Genomic DNA, 15,227 nt, shown 5'->3' on the forward strand with positions numbered 1-15,227 from the left:
TTCTTCGGAGTAATGTACCGATGTTGTTGTTGCATACTAAATACAACAGCTTCACTAAGACCTACGTCACTCATGTTTCTGAAAGTTGCATCTCATCCAGTCATGCTCGTTAACACGCTTACTTTTACAGAAAGTTTGTTTACCATCTATGCTTCCCCGGACTGCTCACTGCGATGTAAATTTGGAGTGTTCACCGTCCTTTAAGGTTTGTGTACTTTTAGCGCGTTTTCTTCTTTCGCAGCGTTCGATTTTGCCCTGGTTATACTGTACGTGTGGAACATTTGCGTTTTACCGTTTGCACTATTTAGAGAGTGTCATTTAAAAGAAATAAGACTTAGAAGAAACGATCTTTTATACGCAGTGTCAAAGCCTGAAGTTTCAGAGAAACAATAACCGCGCACTAACGATCAAAACGAGACTTGTGCACTGCCGCTCTCTGGAAGTTCAGCTATTGAAATACCCGTGTTCTGGTGCCATTCACGAATCCTCGTCCACTTTGGGTTTCGTTGCTCCGAAGTGTTGATGACGGAGGATCGCTTAGAACACGTCTTCGCTATACCCGCGGTATAGCTCAATAAGGTTACATACATTGTTACTTTTAAATAAGATACCCCAAATGTTGTCGACACCACTGTTCGCTCGTTTAAAATCTCTGAGAATACAGGCGATACTCTCGGCTAATTTACACCGAGTCTTTTTCCCGGGCAAAACGATATGATATTAGTGGCATTTTTATGCATGGTCAACAGCGGCTGACTGAAAGATACCACAGAGCAGTGGCATAATGTACAGATCCAAGGGATTAGCTATTGAAGGACGGATTTGACTGCCCACGATATTGAGCCGACAATAGCGGGGGGGGGGGGGGGGTGGAAACACTACCGACAAGCGGCAGGAAGAGTTGTCGTCCGCTCTATTCCTGCTTCTTGTCCGTAGAGAGCCGTTTCGCTTTTACTGGTCGACTATCCTTTCTTCTTTATTCTTGCGAGAAGGGGCTGTTGATGTCACGTGCGAAAAAGCACGGCGTTGGCAGGTAGCAAGCTCTGCGGCCTCGTTCGGTGGCCGACATTCAGGACGCACGAAAGGCGCACCACCCTTTCGGCCACGTCACGTGGTGCACGCGACGCGCACAGAACGCAACCGTCGCGGAAATTTCGGCTCGTGCCCTCCAGCGTTGGCCGCTTTATTTAGCGCAAGAAGGCTCCCAAACTGCGTTTCACGCAACAAGCTCTTACAAGTCGTGCAAGCGAGGTCTTTTTTTTTTGTTTTGTTGCACAAGCGCACAGACTTAGTGCCACCGCGTGTGAAAACTTGAAAGTATTCTTTGGCTGGCATTGAATGCGTTTTGCGTTCGCTTGTAGTAGCAATGCATAGCGGTAAACGAAACGGAAAGCAGCCCAAGTTCCTGCGGACGAGTCCAGACTTTTTATAGTGACGCCGCTCATTGACCGAAACAAATAACTCGTTTCACAAGATGAGTTATCCAGGAACCAACGTAGTGCAAACAGATTCATAAAAAAAAAAGAAAACAGGAAGGCAAATTGAGTTTGTTGGGAACAAATTCCTATTCAACTACAAAATTTATTTATTATGGCACACGTGCATTTTGCTGCTGTATCAAGGTATGCTGTATAGCCAGGTGGGTGACTTTTCCTTGAATATAACAACTTATAATTATCTTGGATTGGCTCGTCAACGCACAGCCCGAGCGTTGCACAAGTGACAAATTGAAGTTGTACAGTCGGGAATTGAAGTGATGAAACCTTAAAAGCTTAGCGTGTGCCGCGCAATGGAAGAAAGCACGTCGTCAGTGTTCGTTCACAAGAGGAGCGCCAGGTTGCAATAATCAAGAGTTTTCCTCGACGTTGCGTCTTTTTTCGAGGGAATGAAAGCTCCTGTGCAACTAAGATACTTTCCTATCGCTTGTTCTTGGTGTTGTCGGCACGTGTTTGCAGAGCGCTGTAATCGTAGCATCTGTACACAATAGATTCACTGTATGTGCGTCTGGCAGTGTCTTATATGGCCGAATGTCCTGTAGAACCAGCAAGCGCAGTGCCACTTTCAGTTAGCGCAATTCACTCATTTTTACTTTCTTATTTGGGGTCTACTATTGAGGATTTTTGTTTAACAGGCTCTTCCGCAGCCCATTTGCTACTTAGTAAGCAATGGCATATTCTACAAAAAAGTGTTATATACAATAAGTGAAAAGGGAGGCTTTCTTTCTTATTGAGAACCTCAGTCCTTACAAGGCGAGATAAAAACCACATCATCCTAAATCGAAAGAGACAAGAGTGACTGCATTATAAACATAACGGGGTTGAAGCACTGATACCTGCTGAATTCCAATTAGTGCACATGGGATAAAGATTTATAAAAGCGATAAAACCCCCATGCTTATCTTTGCTGTTAAGCAACCTATCAAAATTTGTATCGACAACAGTTAGGTAAAAACGCCGAACTGCGAACGCCCGCTTTGTGCTTATAGCTACAATTCTTTCCGTAAAGTGCCCTTGCCGTGAGCTTTACTGGATTTCAGCACTGAATGATATTGCCGCTTTGTTGTGCACATTCTCTTTTTCTGTCAAATAGTTGTACTGAGCCCAGGCCACATTTGCTGTAATGTTCGTCTTTCGAGGAGCCCCTTTGTTCTTAACTGTGGCATGGCTTCGGCGATCCCTCAAATTCAGCTGTATTCACAGGTGTATCATACTTTTGCAATTTTTAATAGACATGGTCATTCAAAGTGGCCTTTACTGCCTTCGATTATCGCTATGGTTTCTTGAATTGTGCATAAGGGATTTTAGAGAATCGCTGTCGGGAAATTCCTCTTTATATTGATTGTGGAGGTGCTGAGCGGATTTCAAAAGTGCTTTGTTTTTCAAATCCCACAAGATCGTGTAATGCTTTGTCCCATAAAAGTGGTCACATAGGTGCTTTCGAGCGATCTTAGCACTGCATCGCCATTGTGGCTTTCTTTATGGCTTATTCGTGTTTGAACCACGGAAACCTATATACGAACTTGCCATCTTTGTGTCGTAACGTTCTGGTTTGACCCTTCTCCGTTATCTGGCACTTCGAAAGAGTGCAGAAACGCCACGATACTGGTCGTTTGGCTTGCGGAGCGTATATAGTTGTCAGCCCGGCAGGCAAGACCCAAGGGAGGAACAAACGGCGGATACTGTGCTCCCTTTGAAAAGTTGAAATCTGTAGCTGTTTATCAAGACATGGCAACAGACAGGACATTGAGGCCATATGCGTAAAAAGGGCGACGCAGCGGAGAAAAATAAAATATGCGATATCGATCCCGCCGGCCTGGCGAAAGTATAAGGTTGTGTCTAATTCTTGTTTTTCTTCTTTTTACTGTGGTTTGTCTTCTTCAGTGCCATGAGCTCCTAGCTGTTGCTTAGTTCTCAGTGTGTGGATTGTATGAGCGCTTGTGACAGCGGAGATTCCTCTGCGACTGACTGGCTATTATTTTTATTTTCTCTCCTTATCTGTTCTTTCCCCTCCCCAAGTGTAGGGTAGCCAGCCGGGCACGTCCTTGGTTAACTTCCCTACCTCCGCCTCTTCGTTTCTCTCTTTTCAATGTGTGGCAGCGTGTTGAATTGTGCTGGTTGGTGCATTACTGAACTTGAAGGAAACAGCGCCAGAACATCCATATAGCAGCGCATGGTATACACTGATATACCAGCGCCGTGTTTCTCTCCTCTCGTCATCGTGCTGTTTTTTTAGCGTTCTTTTATTCGCGTTCAGAAGACTAATGCATCTTTCGCCTTTGTCCTGCATATGCGCTCATTCTGTATGCCCCACCTGCGTCACTGGTAGGTGAATTTGGCACTAAAACAGTTAAGGGTATGTGTGCAAAGAGCTGCGAGCTGTTATGGATACTTACTACGCCTAGTGCACAAGCAAAGTTTAAAAGGGAACCATCGGTGTACCAAGGTTGCGATTGTTAGGGCGGACTTTGCTTTACCGAAGCTGCCAGAGTCTTGGTTCGCATGAAGGCGCTGGTGCGCGCGCAATTTGTATTCTCTGTTTAAGCAGCATTTTCGGACGCCTAGTTCCTGCCACGTTCGCGCGTACGCTTTCTTTCCAAGGCGGTGCTTACCAGTCATTTGTGCCAGTGGCGGTGTGAATAAATGCGCTTTCGCCAAACTCGTTGGTTTTCTGCTCCCTTCACCCTGCTTCTTGCATGCTTATATATATCTGGTACCGTGTTGATTCCTACTCCCTGATGACTCCTATAATTAACCCACGGCCCTCAGGCTCCAGCAGCTGCGGAGCACCAGACCAAGGCAGCGGCCACACCTGTAACGCAGCAGAGGGTGCTAAGAATCTCTGGGTTCGGACAGGCCGCCAATAAAAACTGACCCTGTCAACCTCTAACAGCCGAACTCTGTCGAGTGAGGCTAGCTTAGCAGCACTCTTTGAGGAACTATCAGACATTGTTTGGGATATCATTGGCCTTAGTGAGATTAGAAGAACTGGTGAGGCTTATACATTGCTGAATAACGGCCATGTCCTCTGCTATAGAGGTCTCCCAGATAAGAAGCAATACGGGGTGGGACTCCTAATTCACAAGGACATAAAGGGCAACATTGACGAATTCTACAGCATTAATGAGAGGGTAGCAGTAGTCGTAATCAAACTAAATAAGAGGTATAGATTAAAGGTAGTACAAGCCTACGCTTCAACATCCAGTCACGACGATGAGGAAGTAGATCAGTTTTATGAAGTTGAACTAGCGATGAGAAAAGTGCAAACTCAGTATACTGCAGCAATGGGTGACTTCAGTGCAAAAGTGTGGAAAAAGCAGGCTGGTCAACAAGCAATTGTCAACTACAGCTTCGATTCTAGGAACGCTCGAGAAGAGATGCTGGCAGAATTCGCAGAAAGGAATAACCTAAGAATAATGAACACCTTTTTTCAAGAAGCGTAGCACCAGAAAGTGGACCTGGAAAGCCCTAATGGTGAAACAAGAAATGAAATTGATTTCATACTTTCTGCCTATCCCAGCATAGTGCAGGATGTAGAAGTGATAGGTATGGTAAAGTGCAGTGATCATAGGTTAGTGAGAGCTAGGATTCACCTCAATTTGAAGAGAGAAAGAGTAAAATTGGTCAAGAAAAAACAGGTCCACCTAGAGGCAGTAAGGGTAAAAGCAGACAAATTCAGGCTGGTGCTTGCAAACAAATATGCAGCCGGTGCTTACATATGGGGCAGAGATTTGGAGACTGACAAAGAAGCTTGAGAACAAGTTAAGGACCGCACAAAGAGCGATGGAACGAAGAATGGTAGGCATAACCTTGAGAGACAGAAAGAGAGCGGTTTGGATCGGAGAGAAAACGGTTATAGCTGATATTATAATTGACATTAAGAGAAAACAATGGCGCTGGGCAGGTCAAGCAATGCGCGGGTTAAGTAACCGTTGGACCATTAGGGCTACAGAATGAGTACCAAGAGAAGGGAAGCGCAGTAGACGAAGGCAGAGAATAGGTGGTGCGATGAAATTAGGAAATTCGCGGGCGCTAGTTGGAATCGGTTGGCGCAGGACAGGGGTAATGGGAGATCGCAGGGAGAGGCGTTCGTCCTGCAGTGGACATAAAATAGGATGATGATGGTGATGATGTAGTTTATTGACCAAAAGACGAAAGAGCGCGTGTAAAACGTGGGTGGGCAAGGCAAGGCGCTTCGCACAAGCGTTATCAGAGGGCGCTGCAAAGGTGGCGTTGCACATGTAGCGAAGTGCATAAAGGTATTTCCAGATGCACCAAAAAGTTTAAAAAACGAGCTTGATGGCGTTGCCACCACCCCGTTCCGACGGGGATGCTTATGTCACCATCACCATCATAATTTTTAGAGCATTGGGTTGCTTTCACATACGGCGGTTTGTTAACAATAACTACAGGTCTTGACGTAAAGGTTCAGCGGAAACCCATTAATGAACTACAGATCTTAAACCCATTAATTAACTACACGTTTTAAACACACCAGAAAGGAGCAAGTAACGAGCTCGGGGCCATGAGCCCATTCCGTCATGCTCCAGAGGGAGTGGCCGTAACATCCGTCGATATATAGTGCACAGCGCTAATCAAGGTGCGTTATACTGCCTGTGACTACTTGCGCAACGCAAAGCCAAATATACCATCGGTCGAGAAATAAAAGCTTGTCTCGTGCTTTGTTTAGAATGTTCAGCATTTGTAGAGAGCCATCACTCCGCGAATGACAAGGTCACCGGAGCCTGTGATCCCGCATGACTGGCACACCTGAGAACCAGAAGCACTGTCCTCCAGCGGCTTTTCGCCAACGACAGTCCTGCAGGCATGAAGAACCGTTTCTGAATAAAGTGGATCTCCCTGTCTTATGTGTAGGCCAAGATCTCGGCCAAACGACGTCTCCGTCTTCGCGAAAGCGGCGACTACGATACTTGACGAAGAACATATATGATCGCGGTTGTCACATGTATACGGTGGTTACGTTCGTGGTTACTTGCTTACTTCGTGTTGGCCTTGAAGACGAATATCTAGATATAGGGGCTTGCTTCAGGATTTGTTTTAAGTGGACATGCCTTGAGTGCAGACAGGGTTGAACTGTACAGTTTTGACGGCTATGCTAATGAGAAAGCTGCAGGTACGAACCTTTCACTACTTGCACTACGTGCAGTTTGCATTAACAGCTCCATGCCACCAAATATTGGTGGTACTTCGCCGAGCCCAAAAGCAGTATAATTATAATAATTGTTATTATTATTATTGCTGCTGTTGTTGTTGTAGTAGGGTTACTTTGAAAACATCAACATGGCGGCCCTGCTATCATGCACGAAGCTTTAAAAAGGATCTCATTGTACGCGAATGAGGCCAAGTGCATGTGCACATTGTTAGGAGTCCAGTTGAGAAACCGTCAGTAATTCTTTAGGCTCGACCTTCAGTGAATGTAATGTATAATTTGTGTAATGTTATCTCACTAGCAATTATGCATGCAAATTCTGGCCCGGAAGGTAGCGCCAGTTTTTCAAAACGAATACATAAAAAAATCTATGGGCACTTTGCTGAGCTAAGCTGCGATAGGCGAAAGCCTGTCATGACTGCTTCTGTTGCTGTTGTCTGAACTGTTCTGCGAACGGACGCCGCCGTGGCCGCGAGCATGGAATGCAATCACAGCCATATCATAGAGAAATAAAAAAAAGTTAAGAGTGGACACTCCCATACACCCCAGCGGCCCTATCGACCCTAGCGCGCCTGGCGGTTGATGAGAGCAACTGGCCTGCACTTTCTGTTTCGGTTTCGCTGGCGCGAAATTTGGTTTACCCCACGTAACCGACGTCGGGCTGTGGCGGAAGCTTGTCATTTCAGACTACTTTTCGTCATCCAAATGGCAACGCTTTTATTTGTCGTTTTGATTTAGCGACCCACTATTTTGTCTAGTTCAATATTTGGTGTAAATTGAGGTCGTGACGCAATTTTTATTTCGATTAATTTATAACAGATGGAGATAGAAGTAATCATATTTCACTACGGCTTTATCCGTCGCGCTTGTCTTCTGCGTTTTGGTACAAGCGCTCATATGTATCAAAGAGACAGAGTTTCCGCAATGATTTTATTCTAAGGCAAGATAGGCTTCTTCTGTGTTCTGCCGTGGTCAAAGCACCACGACACACAGAGTAGCTGCCGTAGCTTGGACCGCCGGACGGCATGGCATCAGCACGGTCTGAAAATGTCAATAAGTGCACGCTTCATTCATTAACAAAGACATAACTGCACCAGGACACCGCTTTGAATGAATAGCGAACCGATGCACAATATAAAACCACCGACACATCCTCACCTCTGACCCATATAATTCGGACTTACAAGGATAAATGTTAAGACCCCGTACAGGGGTGTTCAAAAGTTCCCAGGCCGACATCCTATGTAATCCCATGGCATCCCGGCCTGTGAACTTTTGGACACCCCTGTATGTAATCAGCATAAGGAGTACATTGGTAGGCAAAATAGCAGTTCACATAAGCGTGATAAAGATACATTCGAAACGTCCAAATACGAGGCCTTTGTTCAAATGCGCGCCACGCCACGCCTACGCGACAATACGTTCTGCAATGTCTTCCGCCACGAAAAAAATTATAAGGAACCGAAAATTACTAGAATGCGCAGTACTTCCCAACACGGCCGCCGCAATAAGTACATGCAGTATTCATTGGTGACTTTTCCCCACAGTTGCTTTTCTGTATAAACAAACCGCACGGATGTATACACCACCGTCCGTGCGTGCGCCGTAGATACACACCTCGTTGCAGTACAAAACGCAGTAAGCTATGCTCGCTGTTAATTTCACATGACATTGTTTGCAAGCAATATCATTAAAATATTCAGGAGCCCTTACTCTATAAGGGAAACGAGCAAGCAAAGCTTGGCTACAGCGTGCCTAATGTCCTGCTTTTCTTTATTTAGGTAGCGCCCGTCCCCGGAACGCCGTTGTCAGTCTGAATCGGCGTGGCGTCTTTTATGTTCTTTCCAGCGTTCGTCAGCTTACAGAACGGGCCAAAGACCGTCAACCGTCACGCGATCTTTAAACGCGGGTTAGGAATTCAACTTTCTCGAAAGCGGAATTTTCCTGAAATGTATAATTCGTGATATTGACCTTAAGCGTTGTCCAGCAGATCGTTTTTAGTCCGACAGCACGAATTCAATGGAACGCCGATACGGTGGTTATCGCAAACAGCGCTGGGCAAGAACGGTTTAGCATAGAGAAAGAAATTTCTACACGAGCGGACACTCCCATAGAGCCCAGCGGCCGAATTGACTGTAGCACACCAAGCGGATGTTATTGACTTTTTCCGGTTTCGGTTTTGGGCGCGCGTGTTTTGAACACCAGTTGGTACACGCCGCGCCGGCTCCGCTGCTCGGCGCGGCATTCATTTTCTTTTTTCGCTTCTGCTGAACCTCGCGTGGCCTTGGCGTGGAATCGTTTCATTACTAAGTAGAAGTGATTGCGAACGACCTTCACAAGACTCCGCCGAATCCGTCAGGTGCAATTTCATAAAGAAAACGAAAGACGTCTTCTGAAATGATGAAATGTTTATCTTGCTCTATATAAATGCTCGTTCCGGGCTTCTTCTGCATTCATCCAAAGTTGTGGCACCAGGTAAGCAGCAGTCGTTGCCGTACGATGCTCCACCGGATGTCATCAGCTGAAAGAAAGTAAATTACAAGCATGTATCATTTCGGTATATTAACCTAACAGGAGAATTGCGTGTAGAGGCGAAACGTGCGTAAGTGGTGAATGAGCGGCATTACAGATAAATTCACTTTTACGTACATTTCGCAGCAAAGACTCCTCCTAAACAATGCCAGAAAATCTGAACATCCGATTTTCAAGCACCCCTCCTTTCCCGGGCATTTCCTGCACTTGAAGTGCACAAATACACGGGTGACTGCGCGTTTCCAAAACAACTTGGCCTCAGTCGACACAATGGTACGCCAAGTACACAGAGGTGGCTACAACACAGGCTCAGCCAGACCATGTTACACGCTCGCAGAATGCCTTCTAGTCGCACTCAAGACAGGTTCGTGGGTACAAGGCCTGTTTTCAGTCGCTCAGAATACATAAATGTCATGTTCTTGAGCTGCTCCTCTGTGTTATCTTTTACGCGTCCTGCCGCCGCATGCACCTCTCCCGTATTATCACTCTCGGCAATCGCTCGTCGCGTTTTTGAGAAGCGTAAGTACCGAAATAAGGTATATGTTGTTGCAGGGCTATAAAATGTGTCACATACTTGTCCCACTAAAATTCAGTACACGCAAAACTCACTATGGCCGGCTTCCTTTTTTGCTAACAGCTTCACAACCCCAGGCGCGGCGAGCAAGCCTCAAGATTTCCCAAAAAGTTACCAAATAAATTACAGTACTTTTTCGGGTCAGAGAATGCGTCACGAACTTCTACCAGTAAGATTCAGTACACGCGAAACTAACTGCGGCACACAGCCGAGCTGCTTTTCGCTAACTGCGCCACTACGCCGAGCGCGGCCACTGTGCTTGAAAAGTACACCAAAAAGTAGTGAAATTAGTTACAATAATGTCTGGGGGTCAGAGAAAGCGCCAAAAGTTGTCCCGGTAAGATTCAGTACACGCGAAACTGCGTCACACAGCCTAAGTGCTTTTCGTCACAAAGCCAGGTGCGGCGAGCGTGCCCAAAAACTACCGAAATAGGTTATAATTATGCTTCGGCTCATAGAAAGCGTCGCAAACATCTCCCAGTACGAGTAATTAACTCATATTAACTAGGCTTGGACTGCGGAGCTGTTTTTCGATAACTGCGTCACTATATAGGTTCAGCTTTGTGCAGTAAGCCTAAATGTGCTTGAAGTGCGTCGCCGACTGTCAAACAAAATTCCTCACCTTGGTGTAGTGCAGTAGTGCAGCGGTGCCGTGTCGAAATGCAGACGGAACACAAGAGAACGCCGGGAAACGGGCTACATACAAAAGAGACGGGTCGCCGAGCACGCGAGCTTCACATGCGCAGCCGGCCTCGCTCACTCCGCGGCTTGTCTGGCGCATGACGTATGCACGCGCGTCTGGCGTGCCGCTAGCGTGTTGCTAGGTAACGCAACAAAAAGTTGCGAAGTATAAGTTCATTTACACGCAAAACAATGAAACACCCACGCTGTATCACATAACGTGGGCATGCCAGAAGATAGACGTGGTGCCCCTTATACCAAACAAACCCGAGTGCGGAGCAATGGGAGGGAGTGCTCTCCAGCGATCGCCAGGTCGACCAAGAAGGTCTATTTCGGCGAGCACAACTGGCAGCAGAATCCAGCGGAGCCCAACCGACCGTTGTGCTAGAAGATGGACGATTCCATCTGAAGACCGCAGAAGACCACCGAATCTAGAGCTCATGAAGTTTTTCACTCACTCACTCACTCACTTTTAGTGGCAAGGAATAAAAAAAAATATAACGTTGTCTGGAAGTTTATTTCACATTCTTTTTTTCTGAAGCTTGCGTCAACTAACGGATGGTGTTGAAACTAGGCATGACGTGTTTCCTGTTGCCAGTTATTGAAGAGTGTCCCCTCTTATAGAATTTCTGGGTTTACCCTCGCAAACCGAGACGCAGCGTCTCGATGGCGTCTGACAAGCTGAGTCGCAGTGCAGTACACAGCCGTGAACCGGTGCAAGTTAAGGGCAGCTTCGCGTTATGATTTTCACGGAACACAACAAACAAAGATTATTCAGTTCTCGGTGGGCGTAGCAAGAAAATACATGGTACAGCCCTCTCGCTGCGCGTTTCTTGAGGGGGCATGCTTTTCGCATTGTTCCCGTCTAGCCGCCTCATATAGAGCCGCAAACTGGTTTTTTTAGCGAACCTCATCGCCCTCACAAGTCAGTTACTCCAGGCTTCGCTTGAAAACGTGACTCACCTGTCTCACACATGAAAACACCGCCGCAGCCGACGTTCACGAAACCTTCCCGCTGGCACGCGGCTGGTACACGAATCGTTGATTTTTTCTCGATGGACGAATGGCGATTGGTGTTGATGGCAGTACGGATGAAGAACAAAAAGCACGGTAGGTGTCTTGGATAAATTTTGTTTTTATGCATAATAAACACGCCAAATTTGGGCGTATAAATATTATTTTGTAGAACGATTGAGCAGAATTCATTACAACATTTTCTTTTTTTGCGCCTTCGTCCTCTGGTGTTTGGTGAGAGCGCTAGTTCGTTACGTAGCCGTGACGTAGATCCTGAGGCCAGGGGCCGAATCTTATAACGGTTCGGAATACGAACCGTTCGCTTCGCCGCTTACGTCACTAGATGTGCCACTCCCAAGCCGGCGGTGGAAGAAGGGGAGGACGCGACCAATAGATGAGAAGGTGCCAACTCTGAAGTGTACGTCATTATATGACGAGCTAATCGAGGAATTGCAGAATGTTTCTGCTTGCTAAATAAATGTAAAATATAATTTAAGTATTATACGCCAAGTTCTGAAGTATAAACGTGTGGTGCCGGGCGTTTACGCAATGCAGAAGTAATTTATTAATGTCATTCTTTTTTATTCTCAGCCCACAGGTGGTATCGCAAGCGTAAATGAGTTAAAGCTATGCCGTCTGCTACCAGGAGCTCGCACGATGCACGCAAGAGGAACGCACTGCCGGCACTTCTCAAGTAGCGAGCGCGACGAAACCGTGAACTGGTTCTTAGGGACACCTTTACTAGCCGACTATATCAATTTTCCATCTTTTTTCGCCCTTCGTCATCGGCTCGGACATGACTCGCTCGCCGCCGCGCTGCCGCTGTCCCTGCGATAAGCCCTACGGCGCGTCGCGTGATAAAAGCAATGGAACTTGAAATCGAACATTACGATACACGGGCCCTACATTGCCTGCGCGAAGTCAAATCGAAGAGTGTGGTGCTGACGGTGCGCGCTGTGCCGTAAAATTGAGTAACAAAGTGCGGCACTCCCGAACCAGAGAAAAAGAAGGCGGCCTAATAAGAGATCTCCACAATATCTTCCCGTCCTGAGTGTATAGTTTTATCAGCCGAACGAAGGAAGTGCTGAACCAGCCTAGGTTGAACCCTTCTGACTGCTGAACGGCGATCTGCGAGCTATTCACGCTGGCGATAGCACTGAGAATTCGATCTCACCATGCAAATATCTCCTTGGCATTGGCTTTGAAGCTGAGGTCACGGGAAAGCTGACCCAGCCCTTCAACCGGCCAACACAGTAATTGTGAGAGCAACTTTGTGGACAGTGTCGGCAGCAGATATCTAGGTCATTCCGATGAATGCTTCACGTCCGACCGACCTCTGGGAGCTGCAGGCCGGTGGCGATGAACCGCAGCGCGCAATATTCCTTCCTCTGCGTGGAATGGCCACTCGTACGCTTGTACCCAAGTCCCCTCCATTTGATAGCGTAGCCTGCAAAAGGTTTACTTAGAAAGCCAGTAAGGGCGGTGCAACTCATTATCCGTCACTTCTTCGAACGCGTATCGCGCTTCCAGCCGTGGTCGACACCGAAAGAGGAACGCCAAGCAGACGACGAAGGCAAGTAATAGCCTCCGAAGCAACCAACGCACGCGCGCGCGACGCCCGCGTGTCTCCGGGGTCGCGCGACCGGCGCGCGCGGCCAGGGTCACAAGCCAAAGCCAAGCCAAAGCCAAGCCACAGCAACGGAACCCAAAGCGGACTACCCCTTCGCCGGTTCCTACGACCGGTTCGCTTTGAAGATGATTGACACATGCGTGACGTATTCAAAAATTGCGATACCGCCCCGCTGCCTCTGACGACCTGTGACGTACCAAAATTTCGGCCAATCAGGTGAGGCCAAAGGAACGGTTCCCCAACCGAACCGTTATAGGATTCAGCCCCAGATTTCTCGGAGTGTCCGCTCTTAGTCTTTTTCTTTCTCCATGGCCATATGGCTGCAAGGTTTGTCGCCGATGTGCGCGCACCCCCACGCGCATGTCCGCGCTTTCCCACGCGCCCACTCGCACAGCGCTACTGGCATGGCGCTTCCTTTCCTTGCTCCCTCGCCGGTGATCACCGCTTTCTTGCGTCCACCACGGACTGAGCCCGGACACTCATGAGCCACTATAAGCTTATGCCTTAAAATATTTAGACAGATTATAGCTAAGGAAAGTGGCTATATTGTCACGTAGTAGTGACGGTGAAGAAGGCAGCAAAACTGTGACTGACGAAAGTAGCGTCTTATTGGGAGAAACTGTGCCCTCAAAAACAGGCTACACTCAAAGAACAACGATAGCGGCGAGCACAGTCGGCGATCGTCGAAAACCGCGTCGGCTTTTTCATACGCGAGTCATCGAATGTTCCAGAGCAATCGCTGGTGCACGCGTGTCTTCCAGAAAGTTCCACACAATTCGAGTCGCACATGCAATAAGATTACACAAGCTTCGGTGGCAACATACAGCAGATAGAAATAATACTCGATAAACTTCAGATACATGCAGGCGCGTCCCGAGCTGAGCGATAACATTTGCTAGACGGTGAAAAGAGGTCACCTGAAAAAATGGCTGTGGCTTAGCTAAGGTTAAGCCCAGGATGCGAAGCATACTAGAGTAGAAGTACTCCCAGATACACTCGCGACTTCATCCTTTACCTCGGACTCTGTGGAGGAACGCTGCTGTTTAGCCGCGTACTGTGCACGTCGCTTGGCAAGCCGAACTTCTCGTTCTTCGGCCGTTTCCGTGGCTCTTTGTAACTTGCGCTTTGCGATCTGACGAGTGGCCCTTTCCTTTCCCGCCATCGCGCTATACAACTGGCCTCGACGAGAGCGCGCCGCTCTTTTATACAGTTGTTATGACGCCAGTGCCCTAGCGGGAGGAACGGGAGTTAGGCCGCAGCACCGGCTGTTCGACCGCAGGCGAGCGCAAGAGTTGAGCCCGGCTTGCAGCTGTTGTGACGTCAGTGCCCTAGCGGGAGGAGCGGGAGTTAGGCCGCAGTACCATCTGTGCCATAGAGTTAGTAGAACAACTCTAGAGAAAAAGCTGGGCCGGAAAAGTGGGAACCTCTAGGGCGCCGCCCTGTTGCTACTGGTCAATGTGGCCAGCGCAATTACTATTGAAAGAGCTGAAAACAAGTACAGGTCACCCTATGCTTTGTCATCTAAAAACGCATACCTGATGGCTTTATGAAGGTGGTGCGTTAATATTAAGTTTACACAAAGCGACCGCTAAGTCCGTGACTTATGTAAATCACGATTTACGCATTCATGCAATAAAGCATGACGCGAATTTCGGTTTCGAATCTGTTTTTTGGATGCGTAGTAGCTTCGTACAGTTTAGGTTTGACATGCGATCGCGCGTCGACATCGGACGCTATGGCACACTCGTGCCTTATGTGCCACCGAAGCCCCGAAGTGCTCTGGCATATACCTTCACATGTAAGTAAACGAATGTATCTCCTTGTTGAGAATTTCACGCGAGTAGGCAGCTCTTGTGGTGCATCACAATCGTTTGAGAAGCGTCACAGTAGAGCGTTTTTCTACATGCGGAGCGGTGTTTTTACTTGCAGGTTTCCCTTCAGTAGGAAATTGCTTCACAGGCGGACCAGCGCACCGGAATTGTACTGGCGAAGCCACAAGCAACTCAAAGAATCTGTTTAATTGTTGCACTTTGAACAAACATGCTTCTACAAAGGCCACAGCAGAAAAACAGCCTGATGCCGAGTATTTCTGTGCCACGAAGTAATCAAGAGGCGAGTGCCTAATGCGGA

The 15,227-nt window shown here is 47.5% G+C and overlaps 1 long non-coding RNA gene across 1 annotated transcript; it reads right to left on the bottom strand.

Annotated features, from left to right (window-relative positions):
• Positions 1-3,471: 3,471 nt before the first annotated feature.
• Positions 3,472-10,482, bottom strand: LOC140216685 (uncharacterized). The gene is made up of 2 exons (XR_011893265.1): positions 10,395-10,482; positions 3,472-9,187 (listed from the first exon to the last, which is right to left on the bottom strand). It is a non-coding gene; the product is annotated as an uncharacterized lncRNA (long non-coding RNA).
• Positions 10,483-15,227: the final 4,745 nt, after the last annotated feature.

The sequence above is a fragment of the Dermacentor andersoni genome, chromosome 3 (assembly GCF_023375885.2).
Source record: "Dermacentor andersoni chromosome 3, qqDerAnde1_hic_scaffold, whole genome shotgun sequence".
Lineage (NCBI taxonomy): Eukaryota > Metazoa > Arthropoda > Arachnida > Ixodida > Ixodidae > Dermacentor > Dermacentor andersoni.